The sequence below is a fragment of the Anastrepha ludens genome, chromosome 2 (assembly GCF_028408465.1).
Source record: "Anastrepha ludens isolate Willacy chromosome 2, idAnaLude1.1, whole genome shotgun sequence".
Classification (NCBI taxonomy): Eukaryota; Metazoa; Arthropoda; class Insecta; order Diptera; family Tephritidae; genus Anastrepha; species Anastrepha ludens.
The window spans coordinates 58,133,575-58,148,293 of record NC_071498.1 but is presented as its reverse complement, the minus strand read 5'-3'; the positions used below and the strand labels follow the sequence as shown (position 1 = coordinate 58,148,293).

Below are 14,719 nucleotides of genomic sequence, written 5' to 3'. Positions count from 1 at the left end.
TATTGTTCTTTGGGTCACGTGATTTTTTGTGTACTAATTTTTTTAAAGAAAAATTAAAATAAATTTGTTTATAAAGTTTAAGTACTAATAAACAATCGACACATTTTTTTATATTATATTTATTTCTATTGTTATCCCTTCTAAACACAGTTTTCTTTTAGCGCATTTTTGGCGCTGCTGGGGACGTATATAACCTCTTAAGCTTTTGTGCAATTTTGTCGCGAATATTTTTGCGCGCTCAACTCATATGAATAGCTATTACATGTAATTGCTTATCAAAGATAAAAATCATTTATTTCACACCCTTTAAAAAAACATAAATTAAAACGAGCGCCTCTTATGAAGTGCATTGATAACTCGTAAACAAAACAAAAAAACACAAAAAGAATCAACTAAAATTTCAATTTCGTTAAAACTTTGTCAAAAAATAAAAATAGTACAACTTTTTCAATTTCTTATTTCTTGCATTATTTGCAAAAAACCAAACGTATCGAAAATCACAAAAAACCAAAAGGCTCCACTATACCTTTTATTTCTTAGCACTGTTCAGTTGCTTGTCTAAGGTAACACTTACCAGCTCAAACTGAGTATTTTTGAAGAATTTATAGCAAAATTTAGCGCCAACACTTATTCAAAGTAGAATCGATACTGAATTGTGGTGTATTGCTGCAGTTTAGTTTTAAATTCTCTGCGGCGATTGTCCAGTGCCAGCCGGAACAATCGCTACAGCGAGCAGTGATGATAATGGCTAAGCAGATGATCCGCCGCGTGTATAATGTCACTCTATGTTTTTGAATTTCATTTACGTATTTTTTCTTTTAATACTTATTAATCTTCAAATTCTGATTGTGCTCGATTGCTGCTCACTTAATGCCCCATTCTCTATGGTTCACACGAATGCCGGTTTCTCACTTTGCCTCTTTCTTACCGGACACTTTTTTCGTATTCATTATGAAATTAACACGAAATTTATGCAATAATAAAAAAAGTGTGCTGCTTGTCGCTTCTATTAATTAATAGTGAAAAAAAGTTTTTTTTTATTCTCTCATGACACTCGTGCGCTCCGTCTCTTTTGCTTTGTTATTTCGTTCATTCAATAGTGTGTATTTTATGTTTGGCCTTTCTCTATCTATGGCAAATTACTTTTCAATTATAATTCACTAGTTTGCGTGTTTATGACCAATACAGTATTGTGCATGAATTAAGCAACTTTTTTCTGAAGTCAAAGCTTCGCTCCTATTTTTGCTTGGTTTTTTGAATTTGAATTGTTTTTGCACGGACAACTTTCAGCGAGTATCAGAAATTTGTGGTACTGCAAGAAAAAGTTAAAATATTGATTAAATTACAGAGACACATTTGATCGCAATGAGGAAGCTATGCAAACTTAAGCACTTCTTTCTTATTTTCAACCAATTAGTCAATTCTTTTTGATTATTCATACAATAAGTCGCCCTGAGAAGAACACAAAGAACGCTAGAGTTTTTATGTTCTTGAGACATAGACCAAGAGGACAACAAAAAGACAACATCATGAAAGGCTTTTACAAAAAAAATAAGTCGCGCGTACACTTCTGTTAGGTGTTTGGCTCAGTTCCTCCTCCTGCATGTGGTGTGCTGATGTTGTTCCACAAATGAAGGAACCTACAATTCTAAGCCGACTTCGAACGGCAGATGGTTTTTATGAGGAATATTTTTATGGCCAAAATTTACTTGGAGGTTTAGCATTGCCTGCCGACGGACGATCACTATTAGAATAGTCTCTTTCTATCATTTTATGACCTAAAAAGTATACTTTCCGAAAAAGAATAAAAAACAATCAAATGAAACGGATTTGGGAAAGTGTTAATACGGGCATATCTTATCACCTTTTTCTAATTTATTATATGGGGTCTTAAGCGAATTGTATTTAAGTTTACTATAGGTCAGGAAAAAATTTTCACATATTTAAAAAATTAAAATTCATTAATTAATAGTGCATTCAAAAAATATAAATTAATATTTCGGTATTAAACTTTTTGAGAAAACTTTGATATGAATAGGGGCTGCCACGCTAATAATGTAAGTAACTGTTTCAAAAACTTTTAATCTTGAAATATTTATTTTATTTTAATAACCACATCATAAACTTTGAGCAAAATTTAATCTAAACGCACTTCAAAAAAAGGTTGCCACATATCCAAAAAAAAAATAATATTAACGAATTATGGATATTAAAAAATATGTATTATAGAGTTTTTCAATTGGCGCGGGTCGATTTCGGCGCCCTGTGGCAGCCATTTTGTTTTGGTGACATCTGTCAAATTTTTTGTTTATTATTCAGTTGTTTATGCCAAATCATCATGACAAGTTACACGATTGAACAGCACGTTCAAATGATAAAACTTTATTATCAAAATGAGTGTTCATTAACGCAAACGTTGCGCGCATTGCGCCCATTTTTCGATGGACGTGGAGGCCCTTCCAATTTCTTATGGCCCATATTGAACCATATGGACCTAGACGACATGTGGTTCAAGCAGAACGGCGCTACGTGCCACACAGCAAACGCCATTTTATTCCATTTCAACATCTACCCGCCCTTATTGAAAAACCCTTTAGTATAAAATATTAACATACGACTTTTTCTAGAAGCTTTAGTCTTGGCACACTTTTCAACAGAGCTGCCATATTTTATGAAATAATTATTAAAAAATAATCTGGAGCCGAGCGCCAACAACAAAAAAATTTATGAGTTGAGACATTTAAATAACGCTATTATTAAAATAGAACCTCCTAGACAAACAAATGACATGATCCAATGCTACAGATGCCAAGAATTTGGGCATACTAAAACTTACTGCAGAAAACCATTTAAATGTGTAAAATGTAGTCAAATGCACCCAACAGCGGAATGCAAAAAACCTAAAGACGTCTTACCGACGTGTGTACACTGCCAACAACACCACACTGCTAATTACAAAGGATGCATAGTTTATCAGCAGCTAACTAGAAATAAACCGACAGCTTCCAGCCATACGAAAGAGAGTGTAAACACAAATAAGCAAAACACTAGCAATGTTCCAGGTGGCAATAACAACAACAAAGAGTCATATTCTAACATTTTGAAAGGTAGAAGCACAAACAATAATAGAAATACACAAATGGACAATATAGAGCGATTATTATCGAAGCAAATTGAACTAACAAACACTTTACTTAATATGATGTCTTTACTTATTGAGAAACTATGCAAATAGATCTCAGAATAGCAATATGGAATGCCAATGGCTTATCCCGTCACACACAGGAAACTGAAGTATTTTTAAATGATAATTTTATTGACATCTTGCTAGTCTCAGAGACACATTTTACAAGTAGAACTTATTTTAATATAAAAAATTATGATATTGTTGCCACTAACCATCCTAGTAACAGGGCTCATGCTGGTTGTGCTGTATTAGTAAAGTCAAACATAAAGTATGATGTACTAGAGCCAACCAAAACAAACTCAATACAAGCCGCTGGGATTAAAATAAAATGCAATAATATTGACATACACATTTATGCACTGTATTCGCCTCCCAGGCATAGCATTACAACACCTGAATACGACACTTTTTTCAATACTCTTGGTACAAGATTTCTGGTAGGGGGCGACTACAACGCCAAACATACATGGTGGGGCTCACGTACTCCTAACCCAAAAGGAAGAGAGCTTTATAAATGTATTGTTAAAAATAATTTTAAAACGTTGTCGACGGGGGAGCCTACCTACTGGCCGAGTGATCCATCGAAAATTCCGGATTTATTAGATTTTGCTGTATACAATGGTATCCCAGCCCAATTACTGGAAGTTGTCAGTTCTGAAGAACTCAGCTCAGATCACTCTCCAGTCATTATCAGTTACGACACTCTAACTAGCCTACGGCAACAGAAATACAAAACATTAACTAGTAAGAGTCAAATAAAAATTTTTCAAGATTGGCTAACCCAAAATTTGGAACTTAATATTTCAATTAAAACAACAATTGAGCTAGATAATGCAGTCGAATATTTCACAAATAAAATCCATGAAGCGGCCTTTTTTTCTACTCCCCAAAAAGGTAATGAGATCAAATATCGTAGCCGTATACATGTATGTGGAGAGATAAGAGCATTAATTAAGCATAAGAGACGCCTTCGAAAAAAATGGCAAACTACTAGGAATCCAAGAGACAAAACTGCTCTAAATAAAGCAACAACTAAAGTCAAAGAAAAACTAAACGAATTTAGAAATAAATCAGTATCAGACTATATACACAGCCTAAACGATAGAAATGTTGATGATCATAAGATTTGGAATGCTACAAAATATCTCAAACATCCCAAAAAGAGAAATGCGCCTATAAAAGATTGTGGCAACGTTTGGTGTAGGACAGACAAGAGTAAGGCTTATGCATATGCTAGATATTTAGAGGCAATGTTTTCTCCGTTTATAAACCAAAGCAACAACGATGATGATGTGTTAGCATTTCTCGATACCCCATGTCAACTATCTCTACCGATCAAACATATTACACCGAATGAAATTCGCTCTGAAATTAAAAACCTGTGTAACAACAAATCTCCTGGATATGATAAAATTGACGCCAAAGTAGCCAAGTGTTTTGCCGAAAAAAGGAGTTATGTTCTTAACTCTGTTATATAACTCAATATTAAGATTAAACTATTTTCCTACACAGTGGAAGTGCGCCGAAATAGTTATGGTCCTTAAACCGGCAAAACCTGAAAATCAAATATCCTCTTACAGACCAATCAGCTTATTGACAATATTCTCCAAAATATTCGAAAGACTATTTTTGCGCAGAGTATTCCCAATACTGAAAGAAAATAAGGTCATACCCGAACATCAATTTGGTTTTCGCCGATACCATGGTACACCTGAACAATGTCACCGTGTTGTTAATTTCATAACCGACTCCTTTGAACGAAGGGAATATTGTTCAGCCGTATTTTTGGATGTACAAAAGGCATTCGACAAAGTATGGCATCAAGGCCTGTTATATAAATTAAAAAAAATACTTCCTGCACCATTTTATCTAACACTAAAGTCTTACCTCACCGAAAGATCATTTTTCGTTAAGGTAAATGAAGAAATAACTGATATTAGATACATAAAAGCTGGAGTAGCACAGGGTAGCGTACTCGGTCCTATACTTTATACGATTTTTACATCTGACATACCCGAGCCCGAAAATGTCCTAATGGCTACATACGCTGATGACACCGCTATACTAGCTTCAAGTCCGTCCCCAATTGATGCAACCAATCTAGTTCAGATAGAACTAAACGAGATACAGACGTGGCTGGACCGATGGAAATTAAAAGTTAACACAAACAAATCTGTGCATGTTTTGTTTTCATTGAGACGGAAAGAATGCCCTTCACTCTATCTAAATGGTAATATAATTCCCAAACATGATACGGTCAAATACCTTGGCATACATTTGGACAAACGGCTAACCTGGAAATGCCATATTCAAGCAAAAAAAAACCAGTTAAAGATAAAAACAAACAAACTTTACTGGCTACTAGGACCAAAATCAACACTTAATCTAAATAACAAAATATTAATATATAAGGCTATACTAAAGCCAGTATGGACCTACGCAGTACAACTGTGGGGAACTGCTTGCAATTCTAACATAGAAATTCTGCAAAGATATCATTCAAAAACTTTAAGGCTTATCACAAGTGCACCCTGGTTCGTCACAAATAAAGCCATACATACTGATCTAAAAATTCCCTTTATAAAAGATGAAATTAAAAAAAAAAAAAAATTACCACAAAATATTTACAGAGATTAAGTTATCACGATAACCCGCTAGCAATTGCATTACTTGATGAAACTAATGAAATTAATAGACTTAAAAGACATCATGTATTAGACATTCCATTCAGAACCTAATAGATAAATCTAATATTAAAATGTATTAAAATCTAACACATAAGTCTGAATATAAGTGTACATTAATCGTAGTATACATATATATCATTATTGACCTCAATGGAGCTCAATAATATAAGTCAAATTGTTAATAGTTAGATAATTTGCTTATTATTTTAAAAATAGATTGCAAATAAACGACAAAAAAAAAATAATAATAATTTATAAAAGGATAATAATTATAAAGGAAAATTTTAATCTTGACATACTTTTAAACAGAAACTGGGTTGCATATTTTATGAAATACTTAATATATTAAAAAATAAAATATTTTAATAAGCGCGTCAAACAAAAAATTAACTTTGAGCAAACTTTAATCAACACACTTTATAAAATGGTTGCCACATATTTAAAACAAAAAATTTAATATAAAATATTTCTATACAACTTTTTCGGGACGCTTTAATCTTGACATACTTTTAAGCAGAGTTGCCACATTTATAAATTAATTTTTTATTAAATAATATATTTTGATAAGCACGTCAAGAAAACTTTAATCTGAAAACTCTTTAGAAAAGGGTTGCCACATAAAAATCCTCTTCCAATGAAAAACCAAAAAAAAGTATAGGATGAGACAGCCAAAATCGCTTAAGTTGTTATCCCGCCAATCAAGAAGATACTTTGGCTGCAAAAATTGAAGTTGCTACAGTGAAAGCAAAGTATGTATTATCAAAAAAATTGCGCTGCCGCTTTGCTGCGAATATTGTTACTGCGACAGCATAGCAACAGCGATTTAGAAAAAGTCAGAGTTTTATTATCATAACTAACCAGCGCCAGTTGGGCACAAGAAGTGAAATCAAGTCCTTCTCCACCTGATCTTTCCAACGCAGAGGAGGCCTTCTTCTTACTCTGCTACCGCCAGCTGGTACTGCATAAAATAATGTTTCAGAGACGGAGCGTTTGTATCCATTTGGACGGCACGACCCAGCCAACGTAGCCGCTGGATCTTTATTTGCTACAATATGTCTATGTCGTCGTAAAGCTCATACAGCCAATTGTTCCATCGCCTGTGATACTCACCATCACCAACGTGCAAATTTACTAATTAGGAAAGAGAAAATATTTCGTTAAAAATAAATGCTCCATCTGGTACTGGGATTGAATACTTAAAAAATTCGATTTTTTTTCCGAATTGGTTCGTATTCAGAAAAAATCTCTTTCATATACGACACATAAATTTTGCAAAATGGTTTAAATTATTATAAAATTTTTCTATCGGTTTTGGATTTTATTTATTGGTACCTAGCAATTTGGGTCATTCTAATACGTCGTGTACTACATCTGTTGGGAAGCCACAGACGTCATTATGGCCTCCACCTATTCAGAATACCGCCAACTGTGAAGTGCGTGCTGTAATACAGTTTCTCTGTGCTCAAGGCTTCAAATCAGTTGACATTCATCATTAAATCAGTGAAGTGTATGGTGAAAACATTATGAGTGAAGAAATGGTGCGGAAATGGGTTAGGGCCTTTAAAGATGGCCGCACAAACATTCATGATGAGGAGCGAAGTGGGATACCTTCAGTCATTACCGATGAACTGATTCAAAAAGTGGACTGTAAAGTGAAAGAGAACAGACGATTCACGATTTCGTCCTTAGCTGAAAAGTTTCCTGCTGTCTCAAGAAGTGTTCTTTGCGACACGATCAATGCAGCAGCGTACTGTGCGACTTTACAAAAACTGGGCCGCGCAATTCAAAACAAAAGGCGTGGCATGCTGAGAGCAGGTGTCGTTTTGCTCCACGATAATGCCCGTACACACACAGCAAATCGAACACAAGACCTTATCACTTCTTTTGGCTGGGAACAATTGGACCACCCTCCATACAGTCCAGATCTAGCGCCCACCATTTGTTTATGCACTTGAAGAAGCATCTGGCGGGGCAGCGTCATTCCGATGATGACAAAGTGAAAAGGGCTGTAAAGCAGTGGTTGTCTAATCAAGCAGCAATCTTCTTTGACGATGGCATACAAAAGCTGGTCCCAAGTTACGATAAATGCCTCAATAGTAATAGGAATTACGTGGAAAAGTAGAGTAAAGTATGGCCTTTCAAGTGAATTAATTATTTTTGGAAAAAATTTACTTGTTGTTTTTTTATGTCAAATAATAACTTAAAAGGAGTAGTTGCTTAGGTTTTGCACAGTACTGTTAATTTAACCTCTACCCCAGCAAATGCGGAGGAAGTAGCGCTTTTTGCAAAGCACCAAACATACAAAATGCGTTCCTCCAGTAATTTATATTCCATCATTATAATAAAGTAGTAGTAGAAAAAAGTAATAAGAATTATTTCATTTCCCTTTTTTTGTTTCGCCACTTTAATTGTTTTATTGCATGAAACAGTATTTTGCTTTTATTAAAGCTAAAAATATAAAACACTTATTTCTCATAGTTTGTACAACAATTATCTAAAGGTCATTTAGCTAAGCATTTTTGTTTCTTATTTTTTAGTAAATACTTTGTTATTAATGCAGCCAAAAATATCATACTCCTATACATTACTTATCTATACTTTATATTGCAAATGTTGCCAAAGCAACTTAATTCTACGGGTCAAATTACCTTCTTCAAACGCGGATTAAATAATCACAGCTATAAAAATGAAATTATTAAGCTAGAAAGACATCGAATGAGAGCTTTAATGAAAAATAATTTTAGCTGTTGTTGCCACCTTTTTTTTGGAAATTAAAAAAAATTGTGAAAAATTATATCATTTGTTATTGCATACAGTCAGCGGCAAAATAAAGTGTACATCGCGTAATGATAAATTTTATTTTTATTTTTTTATTGACAATTTTTAAATTAAATTATTATAATTTTTTCAATATACTTCATACTACAACAAGAAGCATATAAAGCAAAGCTTCGAACTTTGTATAAAATTTGTAAAAATTCGGCAAGTTTTCATGAAAACTCCAAATTTTTTCAAGTAGATCAAAAATCACACTGATTCAAGGCGAATCTATTAAAGGTGGTATCGGTAAATCAGATGATTTGTGTTTTTTCTTGTGCCGTGCCCATGTGGCTGTCAGCACAGAATGAAACGAGGCGAATTCATTCTTTGTTTCCTACTTTTCCAGTACTTTGCTTTAACAATCAGACGTACAAACAAACCAACAGGTCTTGTGCCAGAACTTTTAATGAATGCGCCTTGCATCACATCTGATTTTTTTTAGTAAACGCGGTCTTGTGCATTTAAATGTAAACCTTCGATGTACCACCCTGGTGCCACTGTAATAAATATCTGCTCGAGGAGAAAGTAGTAGGTAGGTAGTCCACTATTCTAAATATGGAAGTGCTCCAAACGAGACGGCTAAATAGAATTATGTAAGTCACAAGTGTTTCTCCAAAATGACAACAAAAAAAAAACTAATTAAGTAGAATTTTTTAAGAAGTATCTTTTACGTAAATACAAATGTTTTTAATGCTAAAAATCGTTCATTAAAAAAAATCTGTACCAAAATTTTCAACACTAAATAAATCTTAAAACTTGTTAATATTTTTTTTTTCAAATATTTATTATTTTTTTTCAAGACTATTTCATTTAAGCTCTTATTATACTCAAGCTTACAAATAAACAAATTTTTAGAAAAATTTAAGACCATGTCCAAAATATGGACATGGAATCGCTGGAATATCGATTATATTATATTAGATTCTTTATGAGGTTTGAACTTCGACCTCATAGCCTCTTGTGCCCTCTACTCTACACAGCACCACATCCAGACGTGGTTCCCTTATTAAACTCAGCATGGAGATGGGTTGGATTGAGCGTTTGCGCTTTTCTTCTGGCTACAGTTGGCCAAAATGTCTCAACCTTCTCGGCGCTATAGCGCTACAATCCAGGAGAAGGTGCATTGAAATGTCCTGAGATTGGTCGCAGAAATGACAAGAACCAGTGGAGCAGTCTGCAGTGGCCTATGAAAATGTCCGTGAGCATTCTTAGTTTACCCTTGGGGAGGGTTATGGGGTTTTTCAAACCTCTTTTGGTTGTACCCTCCCAGCAGGGATTTCGCCTGGCATAGTCCCATAGTTTGGTGCCAGCAAACCTCCCTTGGCCCTAGCCTTAGCCCCTATTAAGCGTCTCCTTGATGGTGTGTTGTCACATAGAAAGGGAAAGCTCGGGTCCTATTAAAGGTGAAGCCATAGCCTCTCTCGCCAGGTCGTCCGCTATTTCGTTTTCAGTTATACCGCTGTGTTCTGGGGCCCAAATTAGACCGATGCGAATGTGCGTTCCTAATATATTAAGTTTCTCGATACACTCAAGGACCAGTTAGGATTTGATCGCACAGAACGATGGGGCCATGAATGCCGCTTGACTGTCACTCAGAATGACACTTCACTCATTCCGGAAATTTCTGTCTAAGTTCATCTCTGCACATAGACAAATGACATACGAGTACATCTCCGCCTGGTAAACTGCCCATAGCGCTTAGTTCTGAGACCATAAATTCCAGCGCCTATGCTTTCTGGGGCCTTCGAGCCATCTGTGTACCAGTGCAGGTACACTCCTGGAGATTCTTTTCGAAAGCAGGTCTACTCCAGTTTAACTTATTTTTTAGTTCAATTCTAAGCTTATTTTTGAATTTGATTACTTTAGTGATATCATCTTTGGATAGCTGGCTGAGTGGAAGCTTCCATGCACTTCCATCACTTTTCCTCTTCCAAAGTCTTCCGTGGTAATATTCAGCAGGGTATGCTTGGCTGATTACTGAATAACTATATGAAGTGGTGTCAGCTCAAGCATTAACTCCGCCGCAGCTGTAGGGCAGGTGCGCATCGGTCCCGTGATGCACACGCATGCTAAGCGCTGAAGCTTAGTAGCGCTGCCCGCACCGTCGAAATAGTATTGAGAGTGCAGGATGACGACAAATTATTCAACCAATTTTGTTTTTGATTAACTTTTTTACTAAATAGGAAAAAAAACTATTTCGAGTAATGGAAATCTTTATTTTGACCTTTACGCGCTCCATTGCTTGTTTGTTTGTATACCGCAGCTGTCAAGTTCACAAGTGTCAAATATGATTGACGTACGGCGCCATTTGCAAACTTATAAGTCTTCCGAAGCGGGGGAAGAAAAAAACCAATAAAGTGTAGTTTGTATACCAAATGTACCTCCCTATTTGTTCGCAGTTGTGCTTATATATTTACATATATACATTTTGCACACCCAACTACAATTTACAATTATTAATTGCCCTATAAACAAGGAGATCAAATACCGAGTTCGGCAAGCAATCGATTTTTATTATTTATTATAGCATTTTTTGCGCCAAAATGGTTTGCCTGCGTAGACAAATGCTATTCAAACACAATTACAATTTTCTATTATGAAAAAATATTTTATATATTATATTTATATTTATTCAACTCAAGTTTGCCGTCGCCTATGTGCGCTATTCGCTATTAATTCTTTATGCAAATCAGGTACTGTTTGCGTGGTGGTTCGCCAGGTGTTTTGAAAATATGGCAAAATTATTTAGTAAACCAACTACAACAAAAGATAAATGTGCAATTTTTGGGTATAAAAAATAAAGTAACTGAAGGCAAACAAATTTTAAAAATAATATAGTAAATAATTGCGGAATTCGGATTTGGCAGGCGGCGATATTCTTAGAAAAAAAAATCTGTGCAAAATTTAATATTAATTATTATCATTTTAGCAGTCTTAATTCCTTTCTCTGCAAATATTTATTTGCAGAAATTTATTTATTATCATTACTATTGAAATACTGCTACCTGCTCACAACTACCGAGTCATTGTTGTTGTAGAAATAAAAACAGGGAAATATCGATATGCGCGCATCGTTTGCAAATACAAAACAAAAAACAAAAAATAGGTGTGGCCTGATAAGGTTAAAAAAATGTATTTCATACTCACCAAGTCTGAAAAAAAATTGCTGAGTAGTAGGATTAGAGCCATCTGGTTAGTTGAGTGCGCGTGTGGGCACTTGCCGCTACGACTATTTTATTTGCAAAAATTGGAGGATTTGGTAATCAGCTGAGTTGCGTACATCAGAGATTTCCAATCTTTTTTGTACTGCGTCTATCTTTCTAGTGTAAATTAATTTCCAACGCCCTTCTAAAAGGAAATACCTGTAAAAGCGCATTGCTATACCAGTTACTAAAATGACTTTGTTTTAGAAACGGAACTTTAAATACTAAAGAAGTTTTTTTTATTTTTCAGTAAATATGGCGGTTAACTAATTGAAAAATATTAAATTGCTTTTTGGTTATGATTTCCCAAATCGGGGCTTAACATTCGTTTTGATTGATTTAGCCCTATTTTTCGCCTCGATTACTGCAACTGCTGAAAAGCTGATTTACGCAATGAGGTATGGCGCCGCTCAAAATGAAATCGTGAAATTTGTTCGCCCATTAAAAATAGAGTATCATTTTAAAAAGTCTTGTGCGACGGGGCTAAATCACGTTTTTTCACAATGGTAAATGCACAACTTCTGCTAATTTATTTGCTGATATTTTTGCTTTAATGTTAAACTCGTCTTGGACTTGGATTCTGACTGGCCTTCTAAGAGTTCTTCGTTTAATTTTGAGTTATTGTGCTTATCGGTTACTGGCATCGTCAATTGTTGTCAAAATTATTAGGCACCCCATTAAATGTGGTACCTATAGACATCGCAGGCAGAATTGCCGCTGCACGTACCGCAATCAGACTGAGGGGCTTGGGCTATAAGCTCAATCTCACATATGGGCACTCAAGCATCCTCAGAAACTTTGAGTTCATCCCCTCGTCGACGGATCAGTGTGTGCCCTCGCTAAGTCCAAGCGGAACTTTCTCCACCCATATTCCACCAAGGGAGGAGTGGACCGGGGGCAACACTTGGGAACAGGGACTGTTCACGGATGGCTCAAAGCTGGACGGTAGGGTTAGAGTAGGAGTATTCTGCAAAGAGCTCACCATCAAACTCAAATTCAGGCTGCCGGATCACTACAGTGTGTTCCAAGCAGAGGTGGCCGCAATTAAAGAAGCAGCTGACTGGCTACTTACTTGCGTAATAACTATTAAGAAGGTAAATATTTACTCCGATAGCCAAGCGACTATTAGGGCCTAGGCTCTATTATGGTGCATTCGAAGCTGGTCAGGGAATGCCTGGTCTTACTCCCGATTGCATCATAATTCTTCGACATAAAGATAATTTGGGTACCTGGTCACAGTGACATTGCAGGAAACTGCGAAGCCGACGAGCTGGCCAGACAAGGGATCTGTGAGGTAATGTGTCCCTGAAAGGTGAGGATCGGGATCCCCATGACAACCTTCGCTCTACACCTGGAAAGATGGGCTCTGCACCAACTCAGCGAGCGCTGGGCAAGTACACGAACGTGTAGGGTCGCGAAGTCCTTCTGGCCACGTTTGGATAGGAGGCGTTCGAGGGATATCCTGTGGATGACAAAATGTCATCTCTCAAATTTCGTGGGCATCCTCACGGGGCACTGTCCGCGAGGTATACATGCCGTGAGACTCGGAATTACTTCGAGTCCGTTTTGCGTCAGCTGTATGGAGGATGAGGTGGATGCATCTCAGCACCTGCTCCTTAGCTGCCCAGCTTTCGCGGGACTAAGATTCAAGCATCTCGGTTCTCACTTCTTTTCTGCGCCTGCTGATATAGCAGGTGTTGATAACAAAATTCCGATGAACTTCATCAGCAGCATAAAGAGGTTAACACAACCGCAGACTAGTCACCATTCGTAGTCCACAAACACTCACCATTCCCCATCCCTTCCCTTTCTCCCCTTTTTTCCTTCACCCTCTCGCAATGGTATCACAAAGGATTAACCAAACCTTTTTCATCCAAGTGGGCCCTACTCTCTGGGCAACCATCACTACCTAACCTAACCTAACCTAGGCACCCCATCAATAACTGAATTTTTCATTTTAAAAAGGAAAGTAATGATCTTTTATCAATAAATCTGTACAAATAAATAATTCCTAGCGATAAAAACATTAATATTTAGTAGGTCCACCCTTTGCTTTGATAGCAGCAGCAATTCCTTCGGGGCATGCTGCTTATAAGCTTTGCAAATTCGGATGTACTTATGGTGCTCCATTTGGGAATTAAAGCATTTTTCAGGGCTGTTGGCGATGTTATGCTGTGTTCCTATATTTTATATTTTAAAATAGTCCACATGTGCTCTAAGGGGCTAAGATCTGGAGACTGTGCTGGCCAATCTAGCAAAACAATGTTATTGTCTCTAAACCAACGCATCGTAGTCACTAATTTGTGACAAGGCGCATTGTTGTAGGAATTGAACTCTATCTAAATTAGTATCGCCGAAAATGCGCGTTAACGGAGGCAAAAGTACAGTTTCTAATACAGTTTCTATACATTTATGTACTTTTGACTGTCCATGCGACCATGCAATAGAGTTTTCCAAGGACACAAGTCGCCACACGAATGTCACACCAGAAAGGGGGGAAAATGGTTTTATAAGATTTGTGTTATTTCCTCGAAATTGGATTAGGGTAAGAAGCTGTAGTTGTTGATATTTTTAAATGATGTTAACTAAGCCTGTCTCGAAGTTCGATTCATTAGACTACAGAACATTCGCCCAATCTTTCTCCTTAAAAATTTCTTCAAATAAGACTTTCCTTTCTCACTTATCACTAGAGTTCTCACTATTTTGTCGTAACAAAGTTAACTTTTTTTAGGAATTTAGGTAATAAAAGAAAATCTGTATTTATATCCGTTTGATAGTTAATTTTGCACTAAATATTATTCACACCTTGACTACAAATTTTA

The 14,719-nt window shown here is 36.0% G+C and overlaps 1 protein-coding gene across 2 annotated transcripts in view; it reads right to left on the bottom strand.

Moving 5' to 3' along the window:
- Positions 1-2,912, bottom strand: part of LOC128871553 (cytoglobin-1-like) — a 45,232-nt gene extending 42,320 nt beyond the window's left edge. The window contains exons 1-2 of one of the 2 annotated variants that reach the window (XM_054113399.1): positions 2,837-2,912; positions 527-1,312 (exon numbers count right to left, since the gene is read on the bottom strand). The gene's annotated coding sequence lies outside the window, so the exon portion shown is untranslated. The remainder of the gene's footprint in view (positions 1-526; positions 1,313-2,836) is intronic. The other variant, XM_054113401.1, reaches the window with a different exon arrangement.
- Between the last annotated feature and the right edge of the window lie 11,807 nt (positions 2,913-14,719).